Source organism: Grammomys surdaster, unplaced genomic scaffold, assembly GCF_004785775.1.
Source record: "Grammomys surdaster isolate TR1022 unplaced genomic scaffold, NIH_TR_1.0 255, whole genome shotgun sequence".
In the NCBI taxonomy this organism is placed as follows: domain Eukaryota; kingdom Metazoa; phylum Chordata; class Mammalia; order Rodentia; family Muridae; genus Grammomys; species Grammomys surdaster.
The window spans coordinates 5,942,940-5,953,478 of NW_021604696.1; the positions used below are offsets into that span (position 1 = coordinate 5,942,940).

The following is a 10,539-nucleotide window of genomic DNA, read 5'->3' on the forward strand; positions in this document are numbered from 1 at the left end:
ATAGATTTATATTCATTATGCATAATTTTAGATAAATATAAAATAACATGTTTCCTTAAGGCTTTTGCAAACATCCTAAGTGTCATTTATACCTCCCTCTCCTACATTTACCTCCATCCCTACTTGCAAATTGAAGCTCCCTCACTGTGTAACCCATTTCCTTTCTCATATACCCTGTAGCCTGTTATCCCCCTCTTTACAGTACCCACTCCCACGGTCCTTCCTTCCTTCTGTGGTTTTAACATTTACTGCAGGTTCTACACTCCAATCTGAAGACTTGGAGCTAGGAACTGCAGATAAGAGAGCACAGGTGGTGTTTGTCTTTGTGGGTCTGGGTTACCTCACTTGGTGTAATATTTACTAGTTCTATCCATTGACCTGAAAATATGATTTTCCTGGTTAATCATTCCCTTGATTGGAAAGAAGAATCTCTCCTCATTAGCTTTCGCTCAACGTCTATTTTGTTGGACATTAAGGTATAAAAGCCTGCTTGAGTCTGGTTCCATTTGATTGAAGGGCTCTCTCATCCTTTCACTGTTAACCCTTCAGGCTTTTCTAAGCTCATCCCAGCTCCTGAATAATGACATGGAAGCTTATATTTATTTACAATGCTTTTGGCCTTAGCTTAGGCTTGCTCCCCAATGAGCTCTTAACTTATAGTAACCTGTATATACTATTCTATGTTCTGCCACATGGCTGGTCACCTCTCCTCAATTTCATATGTCTGACTTCCTCTGCGTTTGGGTGACAAATCCCCGACCCCCCGTTTCCCAGAGTCAGTCAGTCTCTCTCTCTCTCTCTCTCTCTCTCTCTCTCTCTCTCTCTCTCTCTCTCTCTCTCTCTCCCTCCCTCCCTCCCTCCCTCCCTCCCTCCCTCTCTCTCTCTCCTCTCTCTCCTCTCCCTCCCTTTCTCTCTCTCTCTCTCTCTCTCTCTCTTTCTCTCTCTCTCTACCAGATGTCCTGCCTTACTATCCTAACTTTTGCTATAGACCATAGTCGTTTTCTTTTAACCAATCAGAATGTGCCTTAGATAGACAAGGAAGGTCAGAGACACATCGTCACACAGCTGAGATGGGTTTCTTGTAGACAACAGAAAGATGAATTTTGTTTCTGATCCCACTCAGCCAGTCTGTGTTTTTTTGATTGGAGAATTGAGATCATTAATATTTAACTTTAGTATTGAAAAGGTGTGTGCTGATTACAGTCATTTGTTGCTGTGTTCTTAGTCGGGGGTTATGTTTCAGGAATTATAGCTTCATTTGTTTTCTTTCAATGGTCTCTTATCTATCCTTATTTAACTCTTCAGTTACAAGTATTGTGTCTCTGTTCTCTTTAGGGTTATTCTTATGGGTATTTCATTTTAGGCTGTTTGAGTCATGAAAAGTTTTTTCTCTTTCAACTATGAAAGATACTTTTGTTGGATACAGTAGTCTAGATTGGTACTAATGATCTTTGAGGTAGAGTACATTGTTCAAGGCTCTCCTGGCTTTCAAAGTTCCCATTGAGAAAATTATTTAATTACCTGTTATTTTGATGGGGTTTCCTTATATATAACTTATGGGTTTTTTTTTCTTTCACTACTTGCATCTTTCAATTTTTTTTTCTTCTGGATATTTAGTGTTTTAATTACGATATGCTTTGGGGAATTTCTTTTCTGTTCTTATCTATTTTGTATTCTGCGGGTTTCTAGAATCTGTATGGATATGTCTTTCCTCAGTTTGCCAAAGTTTTCTTCTATTATTTTGTTGAACGGTTGTTCTTTGCCATTGACTTGGATTCCTCTTCCTTATCTATGCCTATAATGGATAGATTAGGTTTTCTGATGCTGGCAAATAGTTCCTTTCTTATGCTTTTTATTTCATATTATTTTCTTATATGTCTGATTCCTCTACTTTATCTTCAAGCCCTGATAGTCTATTTTCTAATTGGTTCACTCTACTTGTAGGTGATGCCCTTGAGTTTCCTACTGGAGTATTCTGTTCTTCAAGCCCATCTTCATTTCAGCATGAGTCCTTTCCCGAATTTCTCTTTAGTGAATTTAGATGTCAAATCCTGAATGGCCTTCATCATTTTGCTCAGCATCCCGGTTGTATTTTCTTAAACAACACTCAGAAATTCAGTATTATTCTCTTAAAATTTGATGAGATGTCTATTTGTGTCTTCTTTAAACTCCTTGAATTCTTTGATAAAATTTATGATCTCCTAAATCATGTATTCTCTGATTCATTTAGGTAATTCTCATTAGAATGCATTTCGACAGGACTACTGGGTTTGATGGTATAAATGCTATCTTGGCCATTCATATTGATTTTGCTTTTGTGATGTGACCTGGGCATGGGGACTTTTTTCCTTGGCTCTATGTCTGATGTAAGAGTCTGCCCACTTTAGATTGAACCTGTGCAGGATCTGTGTGAATAGAATTAGGCCAGGTAGGCTGATGAATGTGCTGTTTGACTGAATTTCAGCCTGTAAGGACATGGCAGCAGGCTTGATAGGAGAAGGGAATGGCCACATACCAAGCAAAGATGGCTCAAAAAACAAAGCCAGTTCACAAGCCTTGGTCTGGAGCTAGGCTTGTGGATATGGAGATCTCCATTGCATGTCTCATTGCCCACCACAAAGGCCACACAGCATCTGTCACAACCTACTTACAATCCTATCCCTTATGTGCTTCTTTCGGGGATTATAATGTATCCTCCAGTCCATTAGCCTTTGGGCAATGTTGTTCTCATACTTATGAGGTCAACTCCATTCATAAAGGAGGCATACCACCCTGTACCACATAGAGGAAGATAGCTAGCCTAGGATTTTATCCACTGACATCCACTGGCACTTCACTCTCACATGCTTGGTGTTAGCTGCAGATTCTAACAGCTATTTCAGGAAGTATGCACCAATCACCACATGCTGTACCACTCAGGGAACTGTAGCTCTATTGTAATTGCTTCTCTCTCTCTCTCTCTCTCTCTCTCTCTCTCTCTCTCTCTCTCTCTCTCTCTCTCTCTCTCTCTCTCTCGTGAATGCTTCATCCTTTTGGGACCAGCCTCATTTGCATGTCTTATCATCCATCACAGGGGTTATGCAGCTGATTCTCCCAACTCATCTTTGATTCTGTTCATCTGTGTGTCAAGTAGGTTGTGTGACTTTTCCTGGGGAGATCTGAACAAGTATTAATGCAGATGATAGACCAAGGGTATGAGTGTAACTTGATGACCTAGTACATTTATTGAGGTCACTTACAGAAGTATGAAGAACCCAACGGCAGCTGCATCATGGAAAAGCCCAGGGGATGACTCACAAGAGCTGCATCCCCCAGAGCTCCCTGCACAACTTGCAGGCAACTCTACTGGAGAGTCTCCTTCTCTAGCAATTCTCGACTGCCTTTATAAGCCTGAAGGGGGCACTTGTGAGTCTCCTGACTTTCTGAGCTCCAGAGCCTTGTACTTTTCTTCAGAGTGTTTTACATTTGATGAGCTTCTTTCCTCTGTTCAGGAGGAGTCTCTTCAGTCTAGAAAAAACAGCCAGGAAACAGCCACATTTCCAACACACCTATGTAAATTCCATGTTCACTCCTTCCATGCTGACTACTTCATGGGAGGAGAAGGCAGCATGTGAGGGGTGTGTGTGTGTGTGTGTGTGTGTAGAGAGAGTGAGTTGTGTATGCATGAGTGTATATGTCATATGCCCACATGCAGAAACCAGAGGAGGACACCAAGTGTCTTCCTCCATTCCTCCTTCCCTTGTTACCTTGTGGCAGGGTCTCTAACGGAACTGGAAGCTCGCCATTTTGGCTAGGCTGACTGGTCATCAAAATAATGAGATATCCTCATCTCTACCACAGAGGACTGGAATCACAAGCAAGGAATGGTTAGTGATAATTGTCAGCTTGACAACAATCTGGAATCACCCAGAATACGAGCCTCTGAGCACACCTATGGGAGATTATCGTAATTACGTTGGTGTGGGAAGGTCTGTGCACTGTGAATGGCGCCATTCCCTGACTGGAATCTTAGGTTGTCTAAACGAAAGATGAAATTGGATAGAGACTACCCATTTTTTCCTTCTTCTTTTAACTGTATAAATAATGTTACCAGCCACTTCAAGGTGCTAATGCCTTGAATTCCCCATCAAGATGGACTATGGACGAAAATAAGTTTCTTCAAGTTTCTTTTGTTTGTGTGTGTTTTATCACAACAAACATGTTTTTAAAAGTATACTGCAAGGAACATGCAACTATGTGTGATTTTTTTTAAGTTGGTTCTGGACTTGAATTTAGGTCCTTCTTTTGCTTTGCAAGTGCTCTTACCCACAGAGCCAACTCCCAGCTCCCTCTGTGCTTCTGTCTTTCTATGGGTGCATTTTGAAAACTAGAGTCCTTGTGACAGATAAATAAAACAACCCTGCCCTAGTAAGTCCCCACATCCTAATTTCTGAGTCCTGCAAATGGAAGCTCACACACAGGGTACCTGAACTCAGAAAGATTTACAGGATAGAGGTTTACCTTGGCTCCAAGGTCTGGAAGTTGAAGAATATGATCAAGGTCACTAACGAAGAATGAAGTGCTGGAGGCATACACAGCAGGCATGAGCAGCAGGCATGCGCAGTAGGCATGCACTATAAACAAGTGCAGTGGGCAGGCACAGTGGGCTCCTACATTAGACATGTGTGGCAGGCACCCATAGAAGCAGCAAAGCAGGAGGGGCAAACTAACATTGCAATAACTAGATCCGCCATAACTAACTCATTCTTACGAGAATATCAAGGTACTTAGGAGATGCCCCATGACTTAATCACCACTCCCCAAGGTTCTTACATCCCAATACTACCACAAAGAAGTCAAATTTCAACGTGAACTAGGGAGTATTTAAAAAATGTCAATGGTGAACTGGCCTTGCAGATGAGCTTAAAGGCATGCTGGTGAGAGGAGAAAACTGGAGTGTTCACGCACGGGGTTTCTGCATGTGATCACAGGGGCCTTACAAAAAGGTGTCAGAAGAGTACAACAATGGAGGTACACAGAGGTTGGGATGGCATGGTCCCATAGGTATAGGGATATCAGAAGCTCCAAAATAATGTGCCACTGCTAAATCTCTAGGAGGGAAAAGCTGTGCTCCTGTGATCTAGGTCTGAGTACCACCAGCTTCCTGGAATAAGCTCATGAGAGTACCACTATAGATCACATTTCCTACCAGGAGTGGGGGTGTCCATATTTCACACTCACGGAGCATCCTTAGACCCTAACAAAGTAGCTCAGGGAGAGTTGATGGAGCCACAGGAGAACCAGGCTGTTGAGACAGTTGAGTCAGCTGGTGTGGGGCTTTCTTCCCACACAGGTGTGTAGCCCTGTCCTGTTCTATGCTGACAGAGTGACTAGGGGAGATGCTGCAGCAGGGGAAGAAAGAGGGGTATTCCAAACAGCAGAGTAGCTACAGCATAGTGGCCTTCCAGAGTAGCTGAGGGGTGGGGAGGTAGGTGTTTACCTATTAGGACAGAAGTTCTTGTATTATGTTAATACACAAATGTTGTATAATGAGACTGCTTGGGCACAAGCTCAAGGGCAGAGCACCAAGAAGCTTTGGCATGATCTGTTTTTTACCCCACGGGCTTTTGCCTCCAGTACTATTCGTGTAATCACCCAGCCCTGAGAGTACTTACTGGGTTCTCATTGTATGTTCTAGGGGACAGTTAGCCATACTTCAGAAAGCAAAACAAACTCCTGACTTGGGGTGACCCTCGTGTCACAGGGAGGTTTGAGTCACTTGCACCTGTCCACATGCTAAGTTCTTGTTGGGGAGAGAGCCTAATTCTGGGTACCAGAATCCTCACATCCCCCCCTCCCCCGAGAGATCTGATTTTATTATCCCAGTGTTTGGGTTGAGAAAACTGAGACCACAAAGGAATGGTCATTCATCATAACCTAGCTAGATCTAGACAATTCAGAGAGACCTCACAGGATCTCAGCCTCCATTATGAGAACAAACAGGGACAGGGACTTCAGCCTACACTGGAACCTCTAAGAAGTAGGTTCTAACACCAGGAAGGAATATCCCAGCAGCAGGATAGATCTTGCCTGTGAGAGTATGGGCAAGCGGGCTAAGAACAAACTCTTCTTTCTTCTGTGTGCTTTCATGTGGACTGTCAGTCAGAAACTGTGGCCCAGGTTTAGAGCAGGTCTTCCCATATCAAATTATCCAATCAAGAAAATTCCTTATGGGCATGCCAAGCCGCTTGGGTTTTAGTTTATTCCAGATGCGGTCAAGTTGACAACTGAGATTAGCCATCACCCGTGCACAGCCACAAGAGATAGGGAAAGCCTGGGAAATGGCCCAATTGGAGAGTAACTGCTGTACAAACATAAAGGCCCTAGTTAGCATCATCAGCTTCTATGTAAAAAGTGAGGCAGCAGCACTGCTGGGAAGAGGGTTGTCAGAGACAGATGGAAGCTCACCTCAAACTGGTGAACTCCAGGTTTGAAGAGAGATCCTGACTCAAAAAAAAAGTGGATAGAGATCAAAGAACACACCCAGCATCAGACCCAACACATGTACATACACACAAAAGCACACATCTACACGTGCAGACACACACATACACACAGATAAACATGCGCACACACACACACATACACACACACAAACAGAGACCATTAGGTTGCTATATGAAGGCCTACAGAAGCAGTCAACACTCTGATGGAGGAACATCTCAGACAAGATGTCCACTTTCAAACTCGATGCATACTCCAGAATCCGAGAAGGGGGTTCTGTATCCACACTGGGCCAAGTCCAAGGTTCTGTGTTTTCAGGGCCAGGGAACATGATGTTCACAGATAGATCACCTTCAAAGAGTTCTGGAAGGAATAAGCTACCAGCCATACCGAGTCCCCAAGCTTGAGGGCTACTTGTTTATGTGCTATCTTTAGCCTCTGATGGGCCATACACATTCAGTCAGCTTGGGATGAGTCTGTGAGACTTCTTTTCTTATTACCTCGGGGCATATTCCTGTGTGGGCGTTGTCACAGAACTCACCCTGAAATTCACATCTGCATAGAGCTAGCTTGGAGACAGCACAGACTTAGCTCATTAGTGCAGCTCTATGTCTACTGGGAAGTGTATGCCTACTGTTCAGTGGGAGCCCAAGGAGACAGTCTGGCCCATATCGTATCCCAGCAACTGAAGCAAACTAATGACTCACTAGTATCTCATACCTGGGTTCTTCCTCCTTTTAGCCTGGAAAGACAATGTCCTAGATACTAATGATTGTAAACGTTGCCTGTCCTCATTAAAAGAAGAAGGGGTCATAATTTTAAAAATCTGCAGGAGCTACGATGTCAAGCCAGGTGCAGCCATCCCCGTATCCACAAGGCCTGAATGTGACCTCTCGGCAGCACTCAAAGTCCCTGCGTCAGAAGAGCTGGAGAAACAGTTCCGTTTCTCCTTAGCTGTGCTTGCCATGCAAGTATGAGGACCTGAGCTTAATCACTGGTACCTACGAAAAAATTCCAGACACAATAGCTCAAGCTTGAAATCCCAGAACAAAGACAAAGAGATCCCTGGGGCTTGATGGTCAGACAGCCTCGCTGAATCCACGGGCCTCAAGCTCCAGCTAGGGAACCTGTCTCAAGACAAAGATGAAAGTCAATATAGGGTGTGTGGCTCCTGAAAAATGGAATCCAAGGTTGACTTCTAGCTTCCATGTGCACACATGTGCAAGCACGCACACACACACACACACACACACACACACACACACACATACACGTCTGGACAGAAGTTGAACAGGACTACAAAGGAAAGGGCAAACCTCTCCAACAAGAAGGACCCTGTTAATATTAAACACATTCTTTGCTGTGGATATATAAATGTCCCATCAGCTAAGAGGAGGCTCTGGGATTACAAGTTATGTCCATGTAACTCCACAACCTAACAAGCAACAGCTATAAGGAAGATGGATATACGGAGAAGCTGAAAACAGTGGGTGTAGGATAGGGATTCTTCACAGCTAGGCTGTCTGACCATCGAGCCCCGGGGATCTGTTTGTCTCTGCTCTGGGATTTCAAGCTTGAGCTACCATGTCTAGATTTTTTGCGTAGGTACCAGTGATTAAACTCAGGTCCTCACAAGATGGAGTTTGGGTACCACAGCAGTGTAGTCCCTGGGCTTCCGTTAGAGGAAGAAGAATGAAAGATATCTACACAGCATCTCTTGGCCTCTTTCTTCCTCCATCCTTTCTCCTCCTCCATTTCCAATGGTCACCATCAGAGAACCTCCATGCTGAGCTTGTCTACAAAAGAAGTTTTGGAGGATTTATCAGGAGCTGAAGAAATGTTGCCACTGCAGTCTTGCCTGTCCTACCAGGCAACCCAGAGCTCTCATTAGATTGTCACAGGCATCAAGGAGGGCTACAGGAGCAGCAAGGGGCCACTCACAAAGCCCAGGCCATCGACAGCCAGCAGGAGGGGTGGCAGAGAGAGAGATGGCATACTAGGTGCTAACTGCACACTATGCCTGCAGCATTGAGCAAGGCCTGGCTAGTCCAGAGTGGTCATCTGTGGGAGCCATAATAAGTGAAGAGAAATGGGGTCACCTGAGCAGAGCTGGTCCTAGGACCCTCCTGCACGTTTGAGCAACTCATTTGCCCATTTTACCCATTTTTAAAAGCATGATGGGGAAAGCCACAGAAAGAAAGCTTACTTTCCCTAAAGCTGTTACCTTTTCTGAATCTCTTCCTGATCATATTTTCTTGACCCTCCAACATTCACCTGTTTTAATGTCTTCTTTTAAATGAGTCATAGTCACTGCTATATACTGCAGGCACTGAGCAAACTATGAACCTACAAGGTCACAGTTAACTACTTGAGCACACACACCCACACCCACAATCTACAAGACCAGTCCTGTGAAAGAAGTGTGATAAACAAGAAATCTCAAGTCACAGAGCTAGCAAACTGGGACAAGGTCAGGATACCACAAGCCCCACGTTTAACAACGTGTGGGAAATTACCTCCTTGTTAAGTGAGCAGAGAGCAACAGTCACCCCATTGAACAGATGTGGAAACTGAAACTCAGTGGAACCCAGCCCACACAGAACCCATACACTCCACATGCTAATTCATGCCACAAAACTGGATATAATAATGTTTGCTTGGTAATTCCAGGCCTGGGAAGGGAGGCAGAGACAAGTGGATTCTTGGAGCTCACTGGTCTGCAAGCCCAGCTTACATAAATGCCAAGCCTCAGGCCCTAGTGAGAGGCCCAGTCCCAAAGACCAAGGTGCATAACCCATTAGGAACACCTGAGGTTGGCTTCCACGTACATGGACACACACATGTGTAACTGCATAGACATGAACATATACACATGCTTGCATGTAAATAAGTACTAGAGTGTTGCTCGTGCAGGCACATTATCTGTGTTCTTGCCCTAGGCCACAGAGTACTAAGAGTAGGAGATAGGAGACCCATTCAACACAGCTACTCTGACAAGAGCAAAGGAAATGCAACCTCCTCAGCCTCCCTGTCTTCTAGTAACAGAATGTTCACTGCAGCTGAGTTCACCCACAGCTCTTGCTACTAAGTATTATTTCCAACAAAACTCTTGTAAATTGATTTGTAGGAGAAGGGGATGATGGAGAACAACGGGAAGCTGCAAACATTGAATTTAACGCCAAAATAATCTAATATGTCCAATTTTGTATTCCTTCCCTACAGTTAATGTGTGCAAGCAAGTCATTGGCACTTTGATTTGCACATCTATCTCAATGGGAAACAGTGGAACTGTGATAATAAACGCATTATCTAAATAAACGGTGCCTCGTCAGAGTGAACTGAGAGGAATAGGTTGTGTGCTGCTGTTGATCTGCAAACAGGAAATTCACTTTTCTCTTGACCCTTAGTTGTTGCCAACTTTTGGAATTCCAGAATAGGGAGGAAGGGGAAGTTAGAACTGCAGAAGAGGAAGTAGAGGGGTCCCAGGACTGCCAGGAGAACATATAACACAGCAATAATGATGCCTCGGGCTCTGTGTCCCTGAACCTTTTAAGTTGCAAGTTAATCTTTGATCTTCTCCTCCAGCGCCCTCTACATACTCCAGCCTGCACTCAAGCATCTTGACCACTTCATCTCTCCCTTTCCTGCCCCAAGGCCACATGTCCCCATGGGCTCTGTTGGAGCAGCCGACCAAGGATTCAGCCTCTCATCACCTTCCACTAATCTAGCCTGCTCAGAGGTGCTTCCCATGGAGTTTCATGCTTTAACCCCCCCGTGGCTTCCTTTTTCTACCCTTCCTTGGACTGCAGAAACTTCTTCCTCTTGTGAGTCCCTCTGGAACTCTCTTGCCTTTGCTTCTTTCACTTTGGCACCTGAAAATAGGAGCTTTATCTGACTCACCTATTTGCTTCTCAGCACCAATTATAGTACCTGGGATACTGGGAAGCTGGGATGCTGGGACACTGGGATGCTGGGAAGCTGGGATGCTGGGAAGCTGGGATACTGGGATGCTGGGATGCTGGGATGCTGGGATGCTGGGATGCTGGGATGCTGGGA

At 44.5% G+C, this 10,539-nt stretch overlaps 1 long non-coding RNA gene across 1 annotated transcript in view; it reads right to left on the reverse strand.

Annotated features, from left to right (window-relative positions):
• The window catches only part of LOC114627597, a 13,237-nt gene that overhangs the window by 455 nt on the left and 2,243 nt on the right, over positions 1–10,539 (reverse strand). The gene's annotated exons all lie outside the window — the stretch shown is intronic.